Here is a 14,549-nt window from a genome sequence, read left to right as displayed (position 1 = left end):
CGGGCAGCACGGGCAGCACAATCAGCTCGGGCAGCACGGGCAGCACGGGCAGCACAATCAGCTCGGGCAGCACGGGCAGCACGGGCAGCACAATCAGCTCGGGCAGCACTGGCAGCTCAAGGCAGCACTGGCAGCACGGGCAGCACACGGGCAGCACACGGGCAGCACACGGGCAGCACACGGGCAGCACACGGGCAGCACACGGGCAGCACACGGGCAGCACACGGGCAGCACACGGGCAGCACGGGCAGCACGGGCAGCACGGGCAGCACGGGCAGCACGGGCAGCACAAGGCAGCACTGGCAGCACTGGCAGCACGGGCAGCACGGGCAGCACGGGCAGCTCAGGCAGCTCAGGCAGCACTGGCAGCACACGGGCAGCACGGGCAGCACGGGCAGCACGGGCAGCACGGGCAGCACTGGGCAGCACTGGCAGCACTGGCAGCACTGGCAGCACAATCAGCACAATCAGCACAATCAGCACAATCAGCACAATCAGCACTGGCAGCTCGGGCAGCACGGGCAGCACGGGCAGCACGGGCAGCTCGGGCAGCACTGGCAGCACGGGCAGCACGGGCAGCACTGGAGCCCTGCTCTGCCCTCCCGGGACAGCTCTGGGGGCAATCACACCTCGGAGCTGACGGGAGCTCACAGCAATCCCTGCTCACAGCCCAGCCCCAGTGGAACTCAGAGATAAGAACTGCAAGTCCCGATTGCACAGGGGAAGAGGAGTCTGTGCCTGAGCACAGCAAGCACCGAAGGCTTTACTATCTCTAGCAAATAGATACATTTGTGTTTTGTATAATTTCCATTTAACCTCGCTAATTTCCTCAGCGGTATTTTTTGCAGCTCAGGGACAAACACCGTTACTAAGTAACTCTCCAGGATGAAGTTTCAGTGCATTAGTTCTCCCTGCTGAATTAAACACATAAGCATCTTAAATCCACAAATCCAACAGCCCACTACTCCAAAAACCACAAGGAGTGAGCACAATCTGGGCAAAAACACATGAACATTTATCAAACAACATATCAAATAAAACCCAGCAATTCAACTACTCCAGTTAACAATTAATACAAGCTCTGAGGAAAAGGAATGCATCTGCTTCCACTTCCTACATAAACCTCAAGTACATCTAAAGCAATATCTCAGATACACAACAATTTCAGGGCTGCATTTTTGAAGGATAATTTGAAATCCTCCACAGCTCTGTGCCAAGTGAAGGCTGTGCTAAGCCAGCACCATCAGCACAGGTACCCTTTTACCACAGAAACACAGCAAAGAACTGCAAAAATTTCACACTTGTGAAATGTTTCACTTGCAGCAAGCCTGGTTAAGGGTTAAACCCCTTCAGAGTATCAGTGTAGCCATGCTGAGCACAGCACTAAGAGTGCTTGTTAAATTTTGAACAGGCAACGGCACAACACAGGTGGAGCTGCACATTTGCACCTCGAATGGCTCTGCAAGGAGCACGGGCACTCTGGCACCTGTGACAAGGGGTAAAGCACTGGGAGGGAGACAAAGAACAACACTGGAATTGTGGTGAACTCAACACCCCTCCAGCAGCTCAGTTGGAGCAGCAGTTCTGTGAAAGGTTTGCACTAAACTACCTCAAAGTATAAAAAAAGGATATAATTCAATCCTACTGTGTAGCACCAAACCAATCTGCTACTTCTCCACTTGAAAATTCAGTGAGGCTTCAAAGCAGGGCACACCTAACTAGACAAAGTAAAAGATTCATTCCTTACTTCAGAGTTGAAGCTTTCAGATACTTCCATCCAACCTACTTCATTTTTAAGATATTCCAGCATCTGGCAGAGCATTCACCCAGCTATTTTGTGGAGATGAGAAATGAGTAAGGACTTTTCCCCATTCCTCCCCAAGAAGCACAGCTGTAGAATTGCCATCAGATACAATGTAAAATATATCACTTCAAGATAAGTGATAGACACTAATTTGAAATATTTCAAGAAATTTCTAGAATTTCACAAAAACTCACCAGCAGACCAACTCCTAAATCCTGATTTAGCAGTTCCATAAGCAAAACTGAAAAATGAGAAAGGTGCAGCAAGACAGGCACAGCTGCCTGTTCACCCCAGGTCTCATTTACTTTTCTGGTAAAGAAGAACTCACTGGGTAGGTAGGTTTGGAGTGACACACACCTTGGTATTTAAATAACTGAGATCTTGAGATGTAGGACAGAGGTGAACAAGCAGGAGTTAACTCTTCAAATAAATGCAGGTTTTAACAGGATAAATTCTTATTCTATACCTGGAGTTTAAAGGTTACAAAAAGCTCAGTGTTGGAGGAACAGAACCAGGCAACAAGCTTTTTATAACATGGCAAAGATGCTCTGAATTCTGTGTAGAGGCTGAGCTGTCACTCACCCAGCATGATCTATGGATTCCCAGCTCCACAGGAAGGCTCACACTTTCTCTTTCACATTCTTATAAGCAATAAACTCCCAGTTTCTGTTTAATCTCTGAACTCTGGTTAAAATGTTATTAAAAAGAAAAAAAAATCAAAGTAACCAAGTGATGATTTTTAGGGGTCACGGCCCTTTGGGAGTGACCTAACAAGCAACAGATTCTTCAGACAAGTTTCAAGCCATCAAATTTGTTTCAACATGTACAAACTCTGCTAAGTCAAGTCTTTCAACAACACTCACCAAAGGGTGACCCAGGGGAGAACACAATGGCACAACCTGACTAATTGCTACTCAGGCAAGGTGCTGGTTGTGTTTTCCTTTGAAGGCATCATGGATGCATGGGGTTCTCCTACCAAAGTTATCTTTGCACAAACCCTCTCTGAACTCACCCCAGGGCATTCCTTCACCTTCCACATTTTAATTATTTACAAATAGTTCAGCAGATCTTAAGAACAGCAACCCCACACAGGGACCTGAGTTCTTCCTCCTAAGTTTTCCAGAGTCAAACAGGAGTTTCCAAGCTCTAGAAAACAGTTTAAAGTTTACTGTTATCAATCCATGGAAGCTTAAAAATTGACCTTTCACAAGCAGCAAAACACCAGCTGGCTACACCTGCAAGTGCACCACAAATGTGCTCCACAGTCCCATCTCCAGGCTCCTGAAAATCAAACCTGGCAGCAGTGAAACCACCAAGACTCCTCAGCCTACCTGATCAGACTGGAGTGTTCTGTGCACCTGCAGAAGTGGCTAAAGCCTTCCAAACCCAGCCTGGAAATTCAGATCGGCTCGAGGAATTCTTTAATTGTCTTGGCAAGAAGCAGCATAAAAATTGTGGAACTGAAGCACATAGATCAGGTTTTGGCATTAGGCCTTTCTTTAAGCTGTAAGCTAAAGCAGACTCTCCCTAGCCCCTCTCTGCTCACTTCTTGCACCAAATCATTCCGTCCTTTCTTGTCCTTTTCAGGATCTGAGTCAGTTCAGACCAATTTCTTTGGACAAGGCATGTTTTAATGGACCACTCCCTGCCTTCATGAAGCCACTTTAACTCAATATACATTACTAGACCTATAGCATATTTACAGAAAAATAATTTCTTAACTAGTACACAATTTGATCTGCTGGGATTGACACATGGCAGTAAGGGTAAACAGTGAGACTAAAAGCTGAATTTTGTTGGAAGAACCAGAAAAAAACCATAACAGTAGTTAGAAATACTTAGAAATTGAAAGGAGACAAAGTAGATTAAGCCATATTGCAGTCCTGAGATCTTGAAATATGTTCAAATACATGAGGCTTAGCCCTACTAGGTCTCTGCTTTGAATAGCAAATAATTTGGGTCTAGGAGAGAGAAGCATGCCAGAAGCAGGAAAGGATCTGCACCCAGCAAGGGCTGCTCAGGTAATCAATCCCTGCCTCTGTGAGCAGTGCTCCAGCCTCAGGCACTGGTACAGTTTAGAAAGCTGGACAATAATTGAAATCCTCATGTTTAGAAAAATAAGCTACAGGGCACAGCAGCTTGTAAGTTACTCTTTAGGGAGCTGCCAAGAGCTTCCTCCCCGACCCAGGCAAGCCGAGGTGCCTTATGCAAGAGGAAAAGTCTCATACCTGAGTGCTGAATGGGGCACGGCGGCCGGGACATGATGCAACAGCGCCATTAGCGTTAATGGGGCTGCTCTCTGGGCGGGACCTGCAAGCCGGGGAGCACAACCGGGCCGGGCACAAACAGCGCCGGAAAAATCCACAGAGAAAGCAAGAAACAGCTCTTATTGTCTCTGCTCTACCTGTCTTACACCTGGCAAATGAAGCAAAACTCTTTGGCCACAACTCCCCAGGGTGACTCCACCAGACCCACCCAGCTCAGGCATCAGCAGAGGCACTGATGAATCCAACCACCCTCTCCAGGTAAGCAGAGCACCAAGCAGGTTTCCAGACTGCTTCCTACTCCCTGCTGATTGCAACAGCGGGTTTGGCACTGCTGACTCCTCAGTGAATTGCTCCAGAACTCACCCTCAGAGCCTGGTGCTGCTCAGTTCCTGCCAGCCCTTCAAGAGTCCACAGGAAGAAGTGCCTGTGCCATGAGAACAGCGCAGAGGAGCTGCAATGCCCCAGCAATGGAAAGCGAGACAGCTCTGCAGCCTGCCAGTCACCACTGGAGAAGGAAAGGATAATTTGCCTGGAGTAATGAGCTAAGTATAGAGTCACCACGATTCCAGTGGCCCACTTAGCTCTGCAATGCTCCTGATGCTGGTGGAACACCTGGGGAGGCAGCTGGCCCCAGCTGCAGGTGGAACCAGGGCTGAAGCCACTGCCCTGATCTTGTGCTTGACACACCAAATTCTGCAAAAGCAGCACCAAGAGGCAAAACCAACATTTTCTAACTCACTGGAATCTTTTTGCCATCCTCAGTTCATTACCATATTGCAGCACTTTAGGGAATCCTAGGCTATTTCAGAAAACCCCTTGCCCAGTGCTCTCCCCAGGTCAGTGTTTAGCAGTCACCCTCAGCCTGTCATTTAAAAGCCAAAATTCCAGTTTGACAAGTGCAAGGCATTTTGGTTCCAGCTCCTAAAGCCTGCAGAACTGAAGGGGGGAAAGCAACAGGACAGTGAGCAGGCACACTGGTACCATTAGACAGCTATACCGGGAGCTGCTGCTTTTTGAAATTCACTGTTAATGAATATTTATTATTCATTTACTTTAACAAGGGTTTCTGTGTGTTACTTACACAGCTCTGCACCCATGTGTGGTCACAGACTCTAACAGAAGGACCCACAATTAGCTGTGCCACAGTTTCCCTGCCAGGAGGTTTTGCCCCAAATTCCCCTGCAATGATTTGAGCACTGCAGGGTACTGAACACTCGCGTACAGTGTCAGTACATTGAAGCTGGAATCCTTTTGAATTTGGAATTTTAGAGCAGGTGTCTGATCCCCTTCCTTACTGACAAGTCCAACTGACCAGATGGCTTTGCCAGAACACAACCCAGCCCAAAATACCAAATCCTTGGCCATGGATCTCCAAAACTGAAAATTTCCACGGGGCTTCTCTGTGCAGCCCCAAGTTACTCATGTGTTACGTCCAGGGATGCTCTGCAGCAGGGAGTACACTAACCAAACACCTCCAAATCATGTGATACTCATGCTTGAGTCTGAAGGGATTAAGAGATTCCAGCCCAAAGTAAAAGCAAACAAGCAAGCTATTGTACTGTGCATTAGAACACAACTGTGCCTTGACCATAATCCACCAGCCAAACCTACAAGGAAAGCTGAGCAGACCTCAAAATATTTACCTTGTTCCATCTTCCTCCTTTTTCCTCAGAGAGTTCAGATTTTCCCAAAGTGCAAAAAGGTGCATTCTTTTGGAAGTTACTCAAAGAAAGGTTCACTGAACATAGACAAAGATGATAATTTAATTATAATGGCTATCCAACCAGAATATAATGCCCTGTTCACAGCAAATTCCTGCTACCAGCAGTGAGAGAAAATTAAGAATCTGAATTCTCAAATGTACTCATGACTAGTATGTTCACCAATCAGCACACAATTAAGCATTCCTGTTCTCTAATTGTAAAGATGAACACTTGTTTGATAAGGATTAGTCATTAATTTGATGGAAAGCTTATACACTCTCAAAAAACCATGCACAGTGTTTAGATGGAAAGAAAAGTTCTGCAGGCAATGGCAGTAAATTTGCAAGTTTACATTAAGTACACTTCACTTGCTTTCAAGCTTCCATTTATTAAAGGAAAATAATCAAAATAATCTAGAAATGCAATCTGCTTAGACATTTTAGTCAGGTTTCTTGGATCAAAAGTTCAACCATGCCTATGCTACACTAAGTATTTGCTCTCAGAAGTGAACAAAAAGGAAAAAAAGAAAAATCAAATATAACAATAAAAAAATCAAAGCTGTCAGGTCAGAACTCTTAAAAGAGAGGTGTTTCCACTCTGTCAGAGCACAGCAAGCTGGCTGCAGAGAGTTCAGAGAAATGTCCTCACATTAAATTTCAAGCCAAGCTGCTCTGTGATATGGCAAGTGAGTTTTCTTCTCAGTGCCTCTCATTTTGGCTCATCAGTTCTTTGTCAGGAGACAGAGAAGTATTTGAGAAGCCTGAACTCAGAGACCCACAGAATAGCAGAAATCAGCTTTGAAAACAGTGATTTTAGTTGGAGAAGACACCAAAGGTTGGATGCAGGTAAAACTCCAGACAGGCTCCAGCTGCAGCACATCCAGCACCGGGTCTGGACAGGTCTCCAAGCAAAGGTCTCCAGCCCAACCAGGAGGCATCAACCAGCACAAGCTCCCAGCAGCTCAGGTCTGTGTGCCTGAAGTCTCCATGACAGCAATCTCACACCTGCAAAGCTCTCCCAGGTACACCCTGAGCTCAATTCTGGCTCTGAGAGATGAGATCAGACAGCCACAGCCACCAACTCCTCCTGTCCCCATCCACTGCCAGGGACAGCCAGGCTGCTGTCCCTCCTAACCATGGCACAGCACAGCCAGGGAAATGCTTTCCACCAACTCCAGGCCTAGAAACACCAAGGGAACTTTCCACCAATTCCACACCTAATGGCAGCCACTTCCACAAGCAGCCTTGGACTTAAACTCATTTTGAATGGACACAGCTGGACTCAAAATGGACTCATTTTGATGGATATATCATGAGAGTGACAGGACAGAGCTAAATGGTGGGTCAGCTCCTAGACTGGGTCCTTCTGACATCTCCTGTACAACACTGAGGCCTCACTTCAAAAGCACCTGAAGTTACTTTATTCAGGCAGCATCCTGTGTAGGATGTGGAAGGTACTAAGACTCCACAGCCACAGTTCCACCAGGACAGTTTAAATAAATTATTCTTAATCTCTATGTCCTCACTCTTGTTGTTACAGTCTCTTTAATCCACCCTTCAGTTTCACACAACCCTTCAATACTTTTAACTACTATTCCTAGCAACTGAAAAACCAAAAATCAGTATTCTGGTAGTCTAGCCTTGACCCAGACAGTGCTAAACTCTACACGACAGGGAAGATACTCAAGGGAAGATCTGATTTTCCATCTGTTTTCTGAAATCCTGCCACCAGCTGTACAGAAACCCCAAAAAATAAGAATCCTACGTGCCCAGAACAGTCAAAGCTCAGAGGAGCTGAGGAGTCAGACTCACAGGGAGTCTCATGATGCACCAGAGCCCTGTGTGAGAGGCTCCCAGGGTGAGCTGGGGAGATGCCCTGCAGCCAGTCCTGCCTTTGTCTGCTCTCCAAGGACACTCAGGAAGCCAACCAAGTGCATCTTGTCTTCACAGACTCCACATCAACCTACCCAGACAGGATTTCTGCCCTCTCCTCCCTCAGGTACCTGGCAGCAGCTCCCCCCAGGCACTTCCAGCAGCAGAAAAAGCAGCACTGGAGAAAACAAGTCTCATTTTGTCAGGAGTCTGCCCTTTCCTGGCTGATAGAGAAGTCAAAACCCTCCTTTAAAAGTACAGGGAAAAAGGAACTATTTTTATTTGTCCTTTCAGGTAACACCACAGAATTAATGCTTTGATTACAGCCCTGGTTTGCAGTCCCAAACTTGGAGAAGCAAATGAGGCCCACAAAAGGGCAACACAAAACTGTTCCACCAGTGTTTCTATAAATAATGCCTATACCAGTGCACAAATCTCTGGTATTCGAAAGAAAAACTACAAAGACTTAATTATGGCAATGCAGCAGCCTTCCTCCACAAATTCAACCTGAAGTGTGTTACTGCCCCCCATACTGATTCCATGTTCCAGAAACTGAACCTCAGAGCACCAGAACAATCCAAAATACTTAGAGACTATTAGACTTGTATATACAAAAGACTTCATCATACACACAGGCACCCTGGAGATTTATTTCATGCTACTTTGCTTTCAGAAATCTCAGTTAAAGAAAGATTTATACCATTTTCACTGGTTTTCCCTGATGAAAATCTTTCTTAAAATAGGGTATAAGAGCCTTTGGTAGAAGTTTTAGCCATGGGCTGGTGTGAAGGGAGAAACACATCCAGGAAGCAAAGTTACTAGGACAGTGATGTCCTCTTGAAAAGTGGCAGCAGAAATCAGAGTGGGAAAAGTCTTTTTCAGTTCTTATCTCAGTAAGGGCTGAACCAAGGAGGACCTGAGAGGTTAAATCTGGTATATCTGCTAGAGATGGGCCCAGTAAAGAATAACTTCAGTTCTGAAATTCACTCAAGAAGAGGTCACTGTGCACATGATGCAGGAGTTTATGGAATAAAATTGAAAGGAGGGGAGCACAGAACACACAGCTTGAGATCAACACACACAGGATGGAAAAGGACAGTTAAATATCAGAGTGACAGAATACAAGTCTTTCCCACATGGATATTCACTGCCTTCCAGGCCATGTTCTGGAAGCTCTGAGCCCCATGGAGCCCTCCCTGCTGTCCAGCCCCAGAAGATTTGAACACCCCCTGCTATGGCTCTCCCTCTGAAGAACACACCCAGCCAGGGGCTGCTCTGCTCTGGCTGCCTTTGGGAAGCCCAGCTCTTCCCAATGGCCAGGGACCAACACCAAGTTTCTGATTTCTTTCCAGCTCCAAGCTGATCCCACAGGTGACAGGGTCACTGTCCCAGCTAAGCCCATCTAGCACAAGTCCTAAAGCTTCACCAGATCCAGAATCAACTCTGAAGCTGACCCCCTGCACGCTGGTGAACAACCAATGGCACAGGAGGCAGGGGCTGCAGCAGCCCCAGCAGCCCTGGGATGAGCTCTCTGCAGCAAGCCCAGCCCCATTTCCCCCGTGGTTTGCCAGCCCAGCACAATGAGCACAGCAAACAGCCAGATGTGCTGAGCAAGGCAAAGAACGACTTGCTTTGCTTGTCACCTCCCAGGGCTCCTCCAAGCCTCAGTTCCTTTGATGTTCTGCCCTCCTTCACCTAACACATTGCATTCTGAAGTATTTACCATTCAGTATTTTGGTTCAATTTCTCTTTAAAGAGGGAGTTGATCCTGCTAAGGATCTATCTGCTTGTGTCACTGGGGACATTTCATTACTGGCATGAGTGGTTATGTACAACTGCCTGCCCCCAAGGCAGCCCACCAATGCTGCTTTACAGCTCCTCACTGCATTCCTAAGCAAGAGGAAAAATAGTGGATATACTACTCCAAAATCAACTTCCACTGCAGTCTTGCTCAAGGTAATAATTTTTCAGAAATGGCAATAATTCAATACAGCAGCTTGGATAAGTTTAGTCACAATATCACTGAACAAGGAACAACCAGCTCAAGTCTGAAATCCAGCTCCCCCAAGCAAGGCCAAGAACACCCCATTTAGGAAGATTTTGTAGAGCCTGGGGTTTCCCCCCTTCCTTATCAGAGTTTGGAAAAATTCTACCACCACCATGACAGCTATTACAATGCCATCAGCTGCCTCACTCATGCATATGCACACACAAATTCCAAAAAAACTTCCAGATGGGTCTTACCATGGTTATCTTGTTGTAATTATTTCAGCATTAACACCCACGAGGAGGAACAGCACCTCTGAAGGATCCAGCTGCCCCAGAAGCCCTACAGAGCACACATCCAGTCACCAGCTGAACCTGCAGCCACACTCACGTGCCAAAACCACTGCTGCTTTCCAGATTCACCTGAAGAGTCCAACTCTGAGCAGTTTCAGAAGACAAACCAAAGCCAGGCATCAGCAACTGTGTTTTAGGTGAAGCCTTTACAAATAGTGCTTCCTGCTGGACATCCAGGACTCCAGAAACAGCTTTGCCATTTCAACCAACATTCCAGAAAGTCACTGTTTGCCCCCCTCCCTCCCTCCCCAGCTCACTTTGCATGGCTGTGCAGGCCCAAGCCTCACTTCCAGGTGCACACTGGCACTTCCTGAGGGAGAGCAGAGCACCTGAGGCTCAGAGCAGCACAACCTGACACCCTGTAGCACACTGAACGTCAGAGACACCACTGCTTGCAACAAGATCATGCTGCATCTCTTCCCTGCTACTACAGGCTGGTTCCTGCCTTGAGGAGGAACTCGAGGCCTTCCTTAAGGGATGCCACATTGCCCCTGAAACCCTACAGCCAGCTGGGGGTCACCTCCCTGACACCACGACAGAGGCAGGTGAGGGGAACAACAGGTCGGGGAGACTCACACTCCATTTACCCTTCTGTGGGATCAAGTCCATTCTGTCAGTGCTTCTCATGTGCTCAAAGCAAAGGGCCAAAGTTGGGGCTGTTTTGCTAAAGCTGCCCTCCAAACAAGGCCAGCTGACACCAAAGGAGGCTGTGGTTTGTGACCTCTGCCCATCCCACAGGCAGCTGACACGTCTGCAATGCACCCAGCAATGTTTGGGGCTAAGGCATCCAAGGTAGAGGCTGGAAGCAGCAGGAGCTGAGGGCTCCAGCTCTTTGCTGGGCACAGTAAACAGCCCCAGTAAAATGTCAATTTTATTTCCAATTCCTCAACTGCCACTGACTTCACTTTTAGGTCTTCACTCTATCACTAACTTCACTTTGAGGTCTTTCACACAAACCACTCAGCCACCCCGGAATTTTGAAGCACCATGAAGAAAGAAATACTTGCCTTTAAACAACCCAGTTTTTCACAGGAATTACAGCACAAATGAGCCCTAAGGATATCCCTGAAGTTCTCCTGACAGCACTGGGAAGTTACAGCACCAATATCTAGAAGAGGGCTGTAGTTCCAAGACATGAAGCTCATTTCTCAGAGTTTAAAACCCACATGGGATCTCAAGGCAGATCTGTACACCACCAGCTACCAAGGCTGGAGACAAATGCAGAACACTTGCAGTTATTTCTGAGGCAATTCAGCATCTAACAGGTTATTTTGAGAGAAACATGACATGACTTTGATTCAGCCAGTGAAAGCTACTACGAGACACTGACACATTGAAGTATCTGGGGTTTCATTCTGCCTCAGAGGATTTGATAAGCACTAATCTGGCTGTTTGGATCACGTGCTCTGCAGACACCATCCACACCGACTGAGAGCCCAATCCTGCTGTATCCATCACAATTCCCAGCAGGAAGCCACCAGGGCAGGAAGAGCCCTCACAGCCCTTTGAGCTGTGCAGGTGAGCAATCTCAGGCTCCATGCTGGAGCCACTTCCTCCACAGAGACAATTCCTCTTCCCTGTCCCTTCAGCCCTGCCAGGCTCCTCCAGCAGCCCAAAGATCCCCTTCTCCCAAGTTACTCCTTTTTTCCAGGTTACTTGCCAGCAAAGCACTGCACAGCCACGTTCCTCCTACTCCTGCAAGCTGACAACACACTTCTCTCCATCATCCTGGCTTGCATGTAGGTGGAATGAGATCTGAGATAAAATATTGTATCCTCTATTTCAGAAGCCTGGGCAGGCTCCATTTCTGTCTCCTCCAGCTGCAGATGGCCATTTTCATGGAAAATAAATAAATAAAATGAAATGAGAGCTTATCAAGCTGACCTATTCCACTTTTGTGGTGTCATTTGTGGGTTGCATGGCTTGTTCCTTGAGCAGGTTAACATTGATATTTTAATAATTGCTGGGGCAGCCAGTTCATGCATTAGACACTAACAGTACCCAGACAGGCACCTACAGCACTGCCAGTGAGAGAATTCAGCCTGGCTCTCCATTTATCATCCCTACAACCTGAAGTGGGACAAGAGCACCTTTCAGTGCAGAGACAGATCACTGCTGGGGCACCTCTGCCCTTCCCCAGGCTCCAAAGCAGGCACAGAACCTGGTCACTGAAACACTTCAGAACCTCATGCCCCGCCTTCACTTATCTGCACAAAGTTTCAACACTTCCAGCCCAGTATTTCCTGTGCTAGGAAAGAAAGCACCACTTCTATCTCTCAAGCCCACTGTAATCAGTAACAGCTGAAGCAAAGCAGGTATCAGATGTCAGCCTCCTCCCCTCCAGTTTACAAGCACTCCTTCATAAAACCTCCTTCATCTCCACCAAAAAAGTTCATTTCCTAATACCACATGCTTTAGCAGCAGACAAAAGGCATCTCAGCTCTTTATCTGAAGCTCAGAGCACGACAGGTACTACAACAAACCTGTCACAGCTACTTCCGTCACGCTGCCAACCCTTCCCAGCAGACTCACCTTTATAGTATAAATAATATAAATATGCTTTTATATTCACCAGAAAGCCAAGCTGTGCTTCCACTCAGCACTACCTGACATGATTCACTAGGCAAGTTCTTTTCTTCTAAAAGAAAGCTTTATTGCACATGGCTACATCACACAAGAAAACAAACAGGTGAAGCACACAGAAAAGTGCCTACAAGACCTGAAGCCTGCAAGAGTTACAAGCTCACACCCAACCTTCCCACAGCAAGGGAAGTGTGCACAGAAAGGAAAGAAATCAGTTTCCTGTATAAAGTTGTGAAGAAACATCAGGTCTCATCTGCTGATCAAGAAAACATTCTCTAAAAGAGCAAGAGCAGGAACAACTTCAGTGCACAAACTTCAACTCCACGTTGGGGGGCAAAGCACTTACCGGGGAAGGGCAACATCTGCTCACATCCCAGCGAAAGAACAGGACTGTTAAAAGGAACACGGGGAAGAGGCGTAATTAAAGCCCCAAAACCATATAAACAAAAAGTCTTAACAAGTCCCACTTAGAAAAGGAACAGCAATTTCGGCCGCACGCACAAGGGCAGCTGAACACTGCTGACACCACAGCCCCAGCGGCCGGAGCAGGGGCCGGCGGCTGCCAGCGGCATGGAGCGATCCCCGGCCGGGCTCGGCCACCCCAACGGGCCGGCCGGGGGCCGGCAGCGGCGGGCGAGGCCCGCAGGCCTCGGGCAGCAGGAGCCGCTGTGCCCCGGGGAGCCCACCCTGCCCCGGCCGCCCGAACCCGGCACGCAGGGCCCGGCCCGGGGCCGCCCGGCATCGCCCGGGGACGAGAGGCCGCCGCACCGCGGCCGCGGAGCCGGGCCGCCTTCTCCTCCTCCTGCCGGCCGTGCCGAACGGAGCGGAGCAGAGCGGGGCCGAGGGCGCCGTGCCGGCCCCGCCGCCGCCCCTCACCCGCAGCCGAGGGGGCGTGTGCGGCCCTCAGTGACAGCGCGGCCGCGCTCCGCCAGGCCCCGGCGCGGCAGGCCGGCCCTCCCCGCTGCAGGACAAGGGGCACCCCGGCGCGTCCTTACCGCTGGGCAGGGCATGGCGCGGAGCCCCCGCCCGTGCCGGGGCGCGGCGTCCTGCCGGGGCCGGGGTCGCTGCGGGCTCGGGGCCGCCGTCGCCGCCTCACGGACACAACAACATGGCGGCCGCGCGGCCTCCTCCCTCCTCCCCCCGCGGGGCGGGACCGGCGCGCGGCGTTCCCGCCCCCTGCCCTCAGGGGAGGGGAGGAACGGGAGGGGAGGCGGCCCTCGGCCCGCGCTGAGGGGACCGCGGGGTCACGGAATCGATCAGGGAATCACGGAATAGCGGCGCCACCAGGGTTGGGAGATCATCTACTGGTTTAAGGGCATCTACTGGTTTAACTTCGTCTCTTCCAACCGTCAGCCCAGCACCGCCACCGTAACCCCTAAACCACCACTAAACCACCACCCCACATCACCCAGCGGCAGACGCAGACGCCTCTCGAAGGCTCCGAGAGAGGGTGACTCCACCACCCTCCACTTCCCTGGGCAGCCCCTTCCGAGGTCTGACCGCCCGCACCGTGAAAATTTTTTTCTGATCTGTAACGTGGCGGCCCCGCTGGCCTCAACGCTGGCCGTGCCCTCAGGAGGCGGCTGCCATCCCTCGGCCCCTCCGAGCATGGGAGGCAGGGCCGGCAGGGATGAGTAAGGGACTGAGCATCTCCCTGAGGAGCACACACTGCCGGAGCCGGGCCTGGCTAGTCTGGAGAAGGGAAAACTCAGAGGGGATCTCATCAATCCGTGCCAATATCTCCAAGGGGTGTCAGAGGATGGTACCAGATTGTTTTCTGTGGTGCCCAGAGACAGAACAAGGAGCAATGGCCATAAACTAAAACACAAGAAATTCTACCTCAACATGAGGAAGAGCTGTCCATTGAGCAGACCACTGGACCAGCTGCCCAGGGAAGGCATGGAGACCCCCTCTCTGGAATAATCCAAACCCTGGACGCATTCCTGTGTCAGCTGCTCAGGGTAACCATCTCCAGCAGGTT

At 49.4% G+C, this 14,549-nt stretch overlaps 1 protein-coding gene across 7 annotated transcripts in view; it reads right to left on the bottom strand.

The window, feature by feature from the left end:
- The window catches only part of MTMR3 (myotubularin related protein 3), a 79,061-nt gene extending 65,331 nt beyond the window's left edge, over positions 1-13,730 (bottom strand). For 6 of the 7 annotated variants that reach the window (XM_074554541.1, XM_074554543.1, XM_074554544.1 and 3 more), the window contains exon 1: positions 13,564-13,730. The gene's annotated coding sequence lies outside the window, so the exon portion shown is untranslated. Of the gene's footprint in view, positions 1-12,914; positions 12,959-13,563 lie in introns of all 7 variants that reach the window. The other variant, XM_074554542.1, reaches the window with a different exon arrangement.
- Between the last annotated feature and the right edge of the window lie 819 nt (positions 13,731-14,549).

The sequence above is a fragment of the Zonotrichia albicollis genome, chromosome 18 (assembly GCF_047830755.1).
Source record: "Zonotrichia albicollis isolate bZonAlb1 chromosome 18, bZonAlb1.hap1, whole genome shotgun sequence".
Taxonomy (NCBI): Eukaryota; Metazoa; Chordata; class Aves; order Passeriformes; family Passerellidae; genus Zonotrichia; species Zonotrichia albicollis.
The sequence above is the reverse complement of the archived record's forward strand: the minus strand, read 5'-3'. Positions and strand labels throughout refer to the sequence as shown.